Below are 13,488 nucleotides of genomic sequence, written 5' to 3' on the forward strand. Positions count from 1 at the left end.
AGGTCTGCCTTAACCAGCTTTTCCCAGGCGTGCTCCCCAATTCACACAGCGCCGGGGACACTGCTCAACGGAAAGGAGATCAGAACCCCAGGCTGCCAGGAGCTTCAGGGTAAGTCTTAGAAAGGAGGAGTCAAACTCTGTGAGCAAGCTTTCCTAGGACCCTGGGCTGAGCCCGGCACTGCACAGGCATGGGCCCAGACCCCGAGGAACCCCGGGGACACCAGAGCTGAAGTGCTGAACACAATGGGCAGAGGTTTCCACAGTTGCTCACTAGCAGACATGCATGCAGATGGGGACAGTCAGTGCCACGTTAGGGGGCTATCAACACCTGGGGCTTTCCACTGACACCCTGTGGGGTGGTGCCTCAGTTACAACCATGGTCCAGGATTCAGAGCCTCACCCCAGAACTAGGAGCAAAATCAAAGGAGACCAGTCCTACAGCTAAGAGACCTCAATCAATTAAACCATCTACAAGAACAGAGCTAAATACTCCTCAGAGGAAGATAACAGAATCCAGACTTTCTCAGTGTCTCATCCACAATGGAGAGTATTCTACCTAAAATCAAGAGAAAAATTGTTAATAAAACCAGATTCATTGCTGGCCACATTTTGGAATTAGACTTTAAAATTATAAAAATAATTATTAACTGGGAAATAAGTATTATGATAAATCTGCTGAAAATATAAAGTTCCATTAAGTAGGAAATTAAAAATAGGGCCATGATGCAACTTTAAAATATCTATGATATGGTTATATGCATTAAGAGCAGCATGGATAAACCAGTGACTGACAATCCACAAATTGTACACCAGCCAATATTTATTCCTTCGCACCAGGCAAAATCAGAGGCAATAAAAATGGCTTGACAATCCCACAAAATTGAATATTAGTAACTATGACAATAAACACAACAGCTGGCAGTCGGTTAGTGCTTACTCTTGGTGCTAGAGCTCTCATCAACAGGCTCTGGCCACTTCTGAATCTTCTTTGTCCGACTTGCCCTTTCCGAACTTCGAGCGAACAGCTACACAGCACCAGACCACTGCTTACTGCCTGCCTGCTGACCCTTCAGGCCAGGGTTTCTCAGCTGTGCACTAAGGACTCTTAGGACCAGATCATTCTTTGCTGTAAGGGCAGCACCCTAGCCTCGACCCACAGGATGCCAGCAGCACCACACCCCAGTTGTGACAACCAAACATGTCTCCTGACACTGCCTAATGTCCCTGGGGGGCAGAGTAACTCCATTGAGGCCACAGCCCTAGGCCAGGCCCCAGTGTCTCTCACATTTTCCAGAACAGTCTCTGCTTCCACTCTTGCCTGTGCTTCCTATTCCTCTCCCAGGAATTCTCTACCCAGCAGGCAAAGCAACCCTTTTAAGAGGAAATGCTGTGATAAGTCATCTCATCTTGGCCCTCCAGAGGCTTCCTGCCATGAAGGATGAAATGCAGGGTGCTTGCCTAGCCTCCCAAGGCCCTGCCCTGGGCTTCCAGTCACTGCTCTAACTTCACTTCCTCACTCTCACTCTGCTTACCCAGCTCCATTCACCCTGACACACTTCCTGCTCCTTCAACACGCCAGGTACAGCCCCACCTCAGGGCCTTTGCGCTTGCTGTTCCCTCAGCCTGCAACACTCTTGCCCCAGATAACTGGAAGGTTTACTCCTTTGTTTTATTTGGACTTCTTCTACCTTCCCTGACCAGCCTAAGGAAAACAGCACCTTCATTCTCTACCTGCTTTTTAAAAATAACATTTCTTGCTACCTTATTATATATTTGTTATTGCTTGTCTTTATCATAGAAGATAAGCTCAGTGAGTACAAGGACTTCTCTTATTTTGTTCATCAGTGTGCCCCCAGTACTTAGAAGGGTGCCTTAATATATAGTTTTGATAATCCATAAATGTGTCAAGTGAATACGGTATAAGATTAATTTCTAATATTTCACATATATCTCTTTTTTCCTGTTGCTCTTGAAAGTGAGTGGCTTCAAGATTTTTATGCAGAACAAATTAATTAACGTTAGAAAAACTCAACTGTGTAACCTTGTACACTATCATATAACTGTTGGATGCTATTGTTTCTGAGAATGGAAATACATTAATTTTTTTTCTAATTAGAAAACTCCCCACATATTTACCATAAAAAATTAAAAGTACAGAAAATTACAAGTAAAAATTACCCCCAAACCTAAGATAACCATTAACATTTTCACATTTACCTCTTAGAGAAAATTGAATCATGCTGATTTATTTTGTTCTAGGAGTCACAGTCACTGGAACATCCCAAACAATACAGATGTGTGTAATGGAAAATTAAGAGTCTGTCCTGCTGCCCCATTCCACTGCTGACCACTGCTGACTGCTCCTCTGCATCCAGAATGTGCCCAGCACACGTGCACAACCAATATCTACCCTTGGGTTTTGTTCAGTTTTTTTTCTTACCACAAGAGAATTTGCCATACACACCACAGCTGCGGTTTTTTTTTTTTTTAAACATTTGTTTTCCAGCATTTTCCAACATTCAACAAAGTTGAAAGAATTTTAGAGTAAGTTCCTGCATCCCACCACCTAAGTTCCACCATCAGCATTTGATTGCATTTGCTTTATCACATCTCTGCCTCTCCGCCCATTAATCCATCTCATTTTTGGTGCGACAGAGGATATGGTACACTTGCCTTTAAATTCTTCAGCACACATACTGAGATCTCAGTATCTGTTTATTGTTTTTGTCTTTTGATGTAAGATTACATACAATGAAGTACACACATCTTAATTGTTCGTTCACCGGGTTCTGACAAATGCACATGCCTGTGTACCCAAGCTCCTACAGGGACCACTACCAACATCCCAGGGAGTTTTCTCTCACCCTTTCTCTGCCAATTCCTACTTCCTCCCATTGCGCCCAGAGGCAAAAACACTGCTCTGATTTTTCTACTTATTTTCATTCCTCTGTTCTAGAGTTTCACATACATGGACTCACCAAGTATGTACTTTTATATAAGGCCTCTTCCAGTCAGCATAATGTTTTGGATGTTTATCCATGTTTTTGTTTGTATCATGAATTTATTCTGTTTTCTTGCTGACTGGTATTCCATTATATGAAAAGACTGTAGTTTATACATGCTGTTCTGTAACTTGCCCTTGTGTATCATGGACAATATAAAAGCTGATGCATAGAACATTACCTTTTTCATGAACATAAGTGTGCTGTCCTCAGGATGCATTCGTAGCAATGGAACTGCCTGAAGAATGGGTACACATATTGAATGACCAGTCATCTGATGGCTCTCCAGAGGCAAGTGCCATTTACTGTCTCATCAAGGCTGAATATACCCACTTTTTAACTTCTGGAAAATACTGGGTTTATCAAAATAAAAGAAAAACAAACCCTCTGTTCTACTGATAGGTGAGAAATGACACATCATTGGAATTTCTTTGATTATTATTGAGGTTAAATGCCAGCTAATAATTTTTCCAGTTCTTTGTATTTTTCTTTTGCTTGTTTCCTGTTTATGCCCCTCTTGTCTTATTGAGTTTAAAAGTGCTTTATACATTAACGGAACCAACAGTGGTTTTGTTATATATTACACAATTTTTCTCAATTTATAATTTTAAGTTTTGTTTTTTGTTTTCTTTGCCATACAAAACTTAAAATTGGTGTTTAATAAAATCTATCACTTCCTTTATAGCTCTTTAAGTCTCCTGACAATTTTTCCAGTACTTTTGTGAGTTTTCTTTTTTACATTTAAATCCTTGGTATATTTGGAGTTTATTTTTTCAGGTAAGAGGTAAGGATTAAAAAAATTCAAATGCTTAGCCATGTGCCCCATACAGTATTGAGTAATTCATTCTTTTTCCAAATGATAAATTCTTATACAGCAGATTCTGTTTCTGGAACGCTCTACTCTGTTCCATGGCCTCAAATGTCTGCTCTTACTCCACCTGAAACTTCAAAATGCATTTTAATAACAAGTAGGACAAATTTTCTTTCACACATTTTTTCAAAAAATTCTCACGGGACTTCTCAAACATTTATCCTTCTACTTGACCTTTAAAATTACTTTATCAATATGTGTCAAATTTATGGTTTAATTTAAGGAGAATTTATATCCTTAATCTTCTGGCTCTCACCATGTAATAATAATGTGGTCAACCCCTCCATTTATTCAAATATCCTTTCGTATCAATCAGTAAAGTTTTATGGAATTTTCTATACATACGTCCAATACACCCTTAGCTTGTTTATGTTTTTTTTTTTTTGGCTGTGTTGGGTCTTTGTTGCTGCACGCGGGCTTTTTTCTGGTTGCGGTGAATGGGGGCTACTCTTCGTTGTGGTGCGTGGGCTTCTCATTGTGGTGGCTTCTCTTGTTGTGGAGCACGGGCTCTACGTGCGTGGGCTTCAGTAGTTGTGGCGCACGGGCTCAGTAGTTGTGGCTCGCGGGCTCTAGAGCGCAGGCTCAGTAGTTGTGGTGCACGGGCTTCGTTGCTCCGCGGCATGTGGGATCTTCCCAGATTAGGGCTCAAACCCATGTCTCCTACACTGGCAGGCAGATTCTTAACCACTTTGCCACCAGGGAAGCCCCTTGTTTATGTTTTGTCATTGTTACTGCTGCTACTGTGAATCAGATTTACTTTCCTTCCCAACATTTCCTTACTGGCTATTTTTAATATATAAAAAGGGTAACAATTTAAAGGAAATTATTGTGAAGTATACCATATACTTATGGTATACTACTTATGTATATAAGATACAGATGTGAGTTTAAGGAACAATAAAGTAAATATAAGCACCACACAGATTAAGAAATAGCACATTACAAAATCTAAAAGGCCCCATGTGTCCCTGCCATGGTGTCTGCTCCTGCCCCCTCCCCAGAGGTAGCCTGTACTTTTATGGTATTTATTTGTAGTCACTTAGCATCAGTGCATGATGATAGCTGCTAGTTTAGAAGGTTTCTCTTATATAAAGGAAGTATTCTTCTATTTTTATTATAAGGTTTTATTAAAATTCATTTTTAATTTTATCAAATAACTATTCTTCTCTCACCTATTAAGATGATGCATTATATTAATAGGCAGCCTAACAGAAAGTCATCAAAACAGTCCTGGAATGAATCTCACTTGGCCAAAGTTTATTCTTCTCTTACTATATGGCAGGATTCTAAATGCTAATATTTCATTTTGAACTCATCTGCAGTGTGTGTCTGTGTATGCATATGTGTGTGCCTCTGTGTGTGTGTGTGTATGTGTCTGTGTATGTGTATACACGCTGCATTTGTCAGGCTTGGTACCTCAGTCATGGTAACTTTATGAAGAGAATGAGAAAGCTTATATCAATACTTGTTGAAATATGGCTTACGCTTACATACTATTTTATTACCATTTGTTTTATTCCATATTTCAAGGATAATCATCTATATGTTGAATCTTCATTGTTTTATTTTTCTTGTTTCTCATTAGTTTTTACTGCTTTCTGTTTCCTGTACTCCTGACCAATTTTAAGGTCACAAACTTCAGAATTAAATTTGATTTCTTAAACTTTCTCTTTTCATCTTGATGTACTGTTTTGTCAATCTCAATATTTATTCATTTTTTTTCAGAGACCATTTTTCTGTCATTTCATTGAGGATACAAAGCATATGCTGCCTCCTTTCTGGATCCCCTGTAACCACGCCTGAGTTTACGCTGATGAGGTGACTCAGGGTGGGGGCTGGTCACCAGACAGACCAACACTGGATAACAGCAGGGAACTTTCAGCCCCATGCTGACCTCCAGCCTCTGACCTCAGGAGGGAAGGGGGCTGGAGACTGAGTTCTAAAAAGAATCTTGAACACAGAGATTCGGAGAGCTCCCGAATTGAGCTCCAGGTTGGTACTTTGTGGAGGGGGTGTGCCCTCCACTCTCTTGCACATGCAGGTGACCCTCCCCTCCAGTGAGAAAGAGGGGCTTCCCCAGTAGTCTTGCTCTCAGCACTCCCTGTGCAGGTCTAGCCTGCACCTGGGTCAGAGCTGGGAGACACAGGGCAGGAAAAGACATGCAGGACTGATCCCCACTATGAGTGTTATTCACGGTTTGATTTCAGTCCCCAAGGTGCCGCTCACTTTCTGGAGTCCTCAGGTATCTGCGTTCTGAGCAGAGGCTGTACTGAGTGTGGCCGAGTCCTTCTTATGGGCCAACACTGGGGTCTCCACGGATGGAGATGCCGCGGAAGCTTCACAGATCAGACTATTTTAACCAAGTCCTTCTGAACATGAAGCGCACTGCCAGAGATGTCAGGCTTTTAAAGGAATTTTGGGAAACAGCTCAAAGTGGCAATACACTATTAAAATAAGACAAGCAAATTCTGTGACATTTCATTTAATGTAGCAGGTTAAAAAACAAAGAAACCCACATGAAACGGTGTGCCAATCATCTGGTATTTGTAACTAAATTAAAAAGCATGCCATGTGTATTATTAGGGAAAAAAAGTAGAAAAAGAGACTTTTGTAATTTACAATCTTTAAATAGCTACCACTTTTAAATGCACAGAATGGCTCACTCTCCTCAGGAGCTTCTAGACCAGTAACCAGGACAAGACACAAATGAGGTTCAGGAGCCAGCTGTCTCAGTTGCCCTCTAATGCTTCAGAGGCAAGCATCTGAATGATGGTCGGAATGAGCCTATCCCGTCTGTCTTGTTCCCAGGGCCAGAGCCTGGAAGACATCCCAGGGGTCCCTTAAGTACCTGCCCAGTGAAAGCAGAAAGAACTTTCAAGGGAACACTGCTAACTCTGCAAGGGTGCTGTCATTTTGGTTCAGAAGAGGTTAAAAGGTCAAAACAATTGTCATAAGGAAAATGTCTTTTAGAAAATGCATATTTAAGTATTGGAGGGTAAATATCATAATTTCTGTAATTTACTAAAAATAGCCATAAGAAGAAAATGATAGAGCAAGTAACAAATGTAAGATTTGGGTCATGAGTACAAGGGGGTTTGTTTTATTATTCTCTTGACTGTTTTGTTAGAATGGCTGAAAACTGTCCTGCAATGAAAAGTAAACAGAGAGAAAGAGAGGTCAAAGCAGATGTTCCTACGTTGATGAGTCAACGTCAGGAAAACACTCCAGGGAAAGATCTAATTTCTCAAAACCTGAGCAGTTTGTTTCTGTTTTTGAAGAATGTCAAGATGTAAAGAGGGGCTCCCAGCCCCTCCCAGCCCAGCTCATCTCCATGGTCATTAAGAGTCGGTCCTGACAGCAAAGCCCCTGTACTGATCTGCAAAAGCAGAAAACCAACACTCTCTCCTAAAAGTGCAGCTCTCTTCCACAGAGGTGACACTCACGACCCCCAACCACAGGAGAGACGCAGAACACATAACAAGCTTCCATGGAGTTCTTCCAAACTTTCCGGACCCTGTTTCCATAGAATTCACCTGATAAAGAAGTTAGAATCCAGCTTGTCCAGGACAGCCTCACATGCTCCAGCCTCCTCAGTCTGATTCAAATCTTAAGGTGTAATTTTACCTGATAAACTGAAAACAAGGACCGTGTTTACACTGCCTACTGACAAAGCTGAGGAGTGAACACATACAAACCTGACTGGAGGGAGCCGGCAGTCAGGAAGGGGCAGCCAGAGAAAACAAGAATTTCACACGGAACACACAGAACCCCAATCCTCTCACCCAGGGAACCTCCCCGTGAGCCCTGCTGCACAGTTCTGATTTAGTAGGCGTCTTCATGCGCTGGCAGTGCTGAGGAATGGTTGAGAGGTGGTGGCGGAGGCTGCTGTCCGCTGGGAACCGAAGTTCTCTAGTATAAAGGGAAAACAGGGCCAAATGGCTGAAGGGAGTGTTTCCCAGTGAACACACCTGTTTACTCACGCTCACGCACCGCAGCCGGGCCCTCATCTGTCCTTGTCTAGGATATAGGATGGCCTCATGGCAGACCCAGAAAGTTAAATTTATGTAAAAATTAAGTGATTTTTTTAAACTAAAGAGCCGAACACCACTTAAATTACAATCTTCCACCGTATTTATTCTTACTATATTTTTCTTGCTGCCTGATGTGCCCTTTCTGTATTAAGAAGCTATGTCCTTGACCCCCAATCTTTCCTCTACATCCAAAAGTTCACTCTGGGGGTCAATTCATGCCTGTGTGCACAAGGATGGAAGAAATACAGGTGAACCGAGGCCACCCCTGCCCCAGTGAATGAGGAGGGCAGGTGCTGCAGCACCAAATTCCATACCACTTACCATTCAAGTGACAACTTCAAAAGAGCTGACCCTATTTAAAAACATAAGCCCATGATACGCGGAGAGCAGCAGTGCTCGTGAGCTACACAGCGACCTGCGTGGATCATTTTAGAATCAGTCAGTCCCTATTACAGGGGACTGAAGCTAATGTCACTGCAGAACTCGGAAGTCCTGGCGCGTCTGGTGGCCCCAAGCCAAGCCCTGATTCTTCTCCAGATACAAGTGAGAGAAGAAATCGGCTGGAAGGAATTTTAAGCAGGATGGGAGACCAAGATGAGCTGTGCAGTGTCATGCTCCTTCCACGATCAAAAGATACAAATAAACCCCTCCAGCGAGTTACAGACACTTTACTGGAATAACGCAGACGTTCATTTCTCTTCTTTCCTATGTAACCAGTAGACTTCTCCCTGCAAGGAGACTCCTGAGAGCCGGAGGCTGGCTTAGAAATTCAGTCAGCAGTTAATTCAGTGTTGTGCACGCCTGGTCAGTTCAGACTCGGTCACCAGGCTCCCATCGCGTGTGAGGCCGCACTCCAACCCCGGAGAGAACGGGAGCTTCTCAGCTGCAGCTCACCTCCCACCTGCCAATAGCACGGCAAAACCCATGCTTAAAAACAGCCACAAGGGGCTTCCCTGGTGGTGCAGTGGTTGACAGTCCGCCTGCCGACGCAGGGGACACGGGTTCGTGCCCCAGTCCGGGAAGATCTCACATGCCGCGGAGCGGCTGGGCCTGTGAGCCATGGCCGCTGAGCCTGCGCGTCCAGAGCCTGTGTTCCGCAACGGGAGAGGCCACAACAGTGAGAGGCCCGCGTAACGCAAAAAAAACAAAACAAAAAAAAACAGCCACAAGAAGGAGTCTCTGTAATAAGCCCCAGGTGTTTTAAACGTGGGAAGTTCTTCCCGTTAAAAAAATTTGCATTCTCTGACTCAGTTTCCAGGTTGAACTCCTAAATGACTCCTGGGAAGAAGAACACAACATGGAAAAGAAGCAACGGGTTTGGTGTTTTAGGGCAGAAGCCGTGAGCCAAGCTATGACTCCTCCATCTGCTGGTCCTCCCGGCAGTATCTCCAGGGATTCCAGGAAGATTAAGATAGGGACAATGTCATTTATGAAGTACCTTCTGTGTTCAGACAGCTTCTTCGTTTGCTATTATTATTCCTAATTCAGGGGAGAGAGCTGAGGTTCAGAAGGTTCTGAAACTACCCAGCCAGTTACGTGGCCAAGCATGAGAGCGCACCTCTGCAGCCACGTGCCACAACATTCACACGGGGCCTAAGGCCACAGGACCCAAACTCAAAAATGATGTACCACAGTGCTCCTCTAGACAATTCAATGCATCGTCTCAAACTCAAGCAGTGAAAGCAGGAAGAAAAGAGGGAACAAGTAGTAAGATGAAAGCCTATAAAGAGAGACTCTTCCAGCTGTGCGGGGGAGGCCACAGGTGGAGTGGGAGCCACGAGGCAGGGTGAGTGGTCCAGCCATTGGCTCAGGAGAGAACCGACAGAAGTACCTGCACATCCCTGTCTAACAGGTAAAATAGAGGCAACAGAGAAGTAGCTTAAACAGCAAACAAATGAGAAGTGTGCACATCTCAGGTCCAGGTTTGGTCCAACCTGTGCTCATTAACAAAGGCCAACAGCCTTGCAGGAATACTATAGTCAAGTCTCTCCTTCCTGCCTGGACCACGGCTGGCATGCCAGCCGCCCAAGTCTAGTCTCGGGCTGCAGTCTATGCAGTTGTCTTCCTCGGGATTTAAATCTCCCTGCTTTTTAGGTCTCATATTTAAGGTTGGACTGACTTTGTACCCCCCACCCCCATCCTCTCCTGTTCCTTCTAACACCTAAGCTCTCCCTACATGCTTTTCTGCACTCATGTCTCCACTTATACTCAAGGAAAAGAAAACACCCAAATATGTTTCTGAACATTAATAGCACCAACATGATTTTAATTCTTGTAAGACATTTGTCAATTAAGTACCCCGATAAGTACCAGATATTCCAGCTGCTTTATGAACCGTGAGTCTGCGCCCATTAACTTAGAGGCAGGTGGACACGATGATAACATTGCTGGTCTGAGGACCGCGCGGGGAACAAGCAGAGGCACCAGGCCAAAGCAAGTTTCCTCTGCAGACCAGAGCCTGGCAACGCCAGGTCAGGTGCAGGGAAGGAAGCCCAGACATTTCATTGGCTTCTCCGTGCTCTCACGGTGTTGAATCCACCAGAAAAACAGTTCCCAGGGGGCGGGGGTGAGGAGAGCTCTGCTGAGAAACTGAGCCAATTCCTGGTATTCTGGCAGCAAATGAGCGAATTCAGGTTGATTTTCCAATTATCTTTTAAATGTAAATTGTGTTCCTTACAATGTCTGATACACAATCTGTCCTTGGACTCCCAAGCCAGGCAGGAAGCTTGGAAATCACACCATGAGGGTGTTCACTGAGTCATACTTGCTGACTTTACCTGCTTGTACTCCTGGGCTCTGGTTTAGGTGTCAGGTCAGTGACCTTGGGACATTACCCTCCATTGAGATTCTTCCAAACCTGCCCTCACAGCTTCAAGAAGCAGATGAACCCCACTGCTAGGAAAGGGGCAGCCTTAGCCCGCCTCAATTGCTTCCTCTCTAAAAGATACCTACCTTCCAGTCTACAAATGTTTGCCTATTAAAAACAAGAACACTAAAAAAGCAACTAACTTAAAGCCAACAACCTCTTTCCTTAAGTCGTCCATTTTCCCCTCAAAAGAGCAACTGATCCTCTGCCCCTTTACCCCTCACTTCCTTAACATAGTTTATGCCTGTGTTGACTCCCCTTTCTCAGGGTAGCCCCGTGCCTTCTGGCTGCCACTCCAGTGGCTCTAGAACTGCCCGAGGTGACTGAGGACTTCTTAATTGTCAACTTCAAGGCCTCTCCCAATCCTCAACCCTGAAGGGTCCTCAGAGGGATGTGGGGGTCTGGCTGTCCTCTCCACTCTGCCCCTCCGATCACTCCCTCCGGCCAACTTCCTTCCTACATTAGGACTCGCAGAACCTGGTGCTGTGTTCTTGGCCCTCCTCTTGGCTTACATTCTCTATGAGTAACCTCAACTGCATCCAAACCATGGTGATGGACCCCAGTGAAACAACTCCCCTGGGACGAGCTTTCCTCTCATCTCACGCACCTGTTCAAGCCTCATGTGCTGTGCTCAAAACAAAGTGACAACAACCATAGACCTTCCACCAGACAGCAAAGAACCCGCCCGCCCCACCCGACAGAGTCCAGCTCCCGCCTCTTCCTTCCCTCCAGGCCCTCAGATCTCCTCCACCTGGAAAGCAACCTCTCCATTCCAGTCCCATTTGTTTACCTCCGTCTTTCTTTTTGGTTTTGGTTTTTTTTTTTTTTTTTTTAGTAGGAGGGGATTATCAGAAGGCCCTGAAACACCTTTATGAGTCACATCCACAAATCCTGCTGCCCTCCACTGGGGCAGTGGGTGGGGCTGGGGAGAGGCCAGCTGGGAGCACCCAGGTGTCCTGAGCTCGCCCACGCCCACCAGAGGGCCACTGCTATGGCCGCCTCCAGGTCTCGCCCACCTGGGGAAGCTGCCCTGTCGGGTGTGGGTCTGCGTCTCCGTGTGCCCATTTCCAGCAGCACCCGAGTCACTCTATTACTAATCCACGTACACGTCTCCCGAATCAGCCATCACACTCCTGGAGGGGAGAGATCAACCCGTCTCACTGGCTCTGGAGACGGGACCCCAGACCCAGCACCATACCCCTGGAACAAGGTCCTACGGAACAGCCCACCTTCAAGCTGCACATCCACGGCTCCACCCTCTTCCCACTTCATGGTCACCTGCCCCCCCTCAGTCCTCAGGGCCCCTGCCACACCAGACGGTCTGCCATCGCCCAGACATGGCCCGGCGGTGACTGTGCTCAGGCGCCTCTTCCTCCTCACTTGAGCCAGACTTTACTCGTCACAGGAGGTCAGGACCAATGACCCCCCCAGAAATGCTGGCTGCCTCCACGGCGAGCAGAGGAATCTCCTCATCCTCTTCTCCATCCCCAAGAGCAGCATTGATAAAAAGTGTCTCTTTAGCAGCCTTTGTCTCACTGATCGTTATAATTGTAGTACTGATAATAAGGCTGAGTGAACAGAACAGAACACATATTCAAAAGAAGTTATTTCACAAGTCCATTCAATCTCAGGATAAGCAAACAAGCTGTTCTGATGACCATGGTGACAACAGTTAACACTAGAACGAGGTTTAACACCCAGTCTCAGTACCTTAACATGGCCTCTGCATCCAGCTTAAACGCTCAGAATAAAGTGTGTAAAATAAAGAAGTAAAAAAAACAAAGAAGAGGCTGACATCTCGTGGCTTAATTTACACTATTTTAGACGCTGATGGGGTCACTATGCTACCATCTGCATGGGTTTTACGTGGTCACACTGTTCTGGTATTCAAAACGTGATGTTGTTTAAGAGGGACCATCAATTCCATCTCAGCAAAAGTAAAAAGAGAATGAAATTGGTTCATGCAATATGCCGCCTAGTTCAGCACCAATCAAAGGATTGCTTTTTTATGTCCATAAGGGTCATGAAAGTGTGCTGTCAAGTATGCAGCTGTATACGTTAACAATCTCTGAAACAATGTGATTTACTGTTACTGATTTTGCATCCTTAGGCACACAAATCAGATTAGAAGTCAAAGTACCGTTAAAATGCCCAGAAGTTTAAGGAGAAGATACAAATAAGCAAATAAATAGTTATCAGGTAATCATTTTATAAAAAGTGATATAATCAGTTGCTCTGCACGTATGATTTCAAACAGGGATTAAAACTAATTTGGAACATAGTGATGATGGTATCAAAGCAGCAGAGGACAAACGACTTTGCTTCCACTGGCCGACGATCATGAGGAGGACCGGGAGGAAGGGAGGGAGGCCGGCCGGCGGGGGCAGAACACTATTTTATAAGCATCATTTCACCCAAAGTTGACTTCCTGTAACTATATTAATAACTCGGTGGCTGTAAGAGTCCCACTGTGAGCTGAACTGCATATAATCTTTATTCTCTTCTGAACACTCCTGTTATGTTAAAAGAATATTCTGTTCACGCTTGCTCCCCTCAAGTCTTCCATACACATTACATACTGATTCGTTCAAACTCTCACCAAAGACTCTTGGACTCACTGAACTGCCTAGTGAGATCCGTCTGAGATAATACATTCCACGTACTCTTGTTAGGTAAACACTGGAGGAGAAAGGAGAATGTGAGCCAACAGCAAATTAC

At 44.6% G+C, this 13,488-nt stretch overlaps 1 protein-coding gene across 6 annotated transcripts in view; it reads right to left on the minus strand.

Moving 5' to 3' along the window:
* RPTOR (regulatory associated protein of MTOR complex 1) overlaps positions 1 to 13,488 on the minus strand; it is a 349,270-nt gene that overhangs the window by 133,402 nt on the left and 202,380 nt on the right. The window lies entirely within an intron of this gene.

Source organism: Delphinapterus leucas, chromosome 19 (genome assembly GCF_059928025.1).
Source record: "Delphinapterus leucas isolate spDelLeu-1000000601 "Yukka" chromosome 19, BTC_Dleu_Yukka2, whole genome shotgun sequence".
Lineage (NCBI taxonomy): Eukaryota > Metazoa > Chordata > Mammalia > Artiodactyla > Monodontidae > Delphinapterus > Delphinapterus leucas.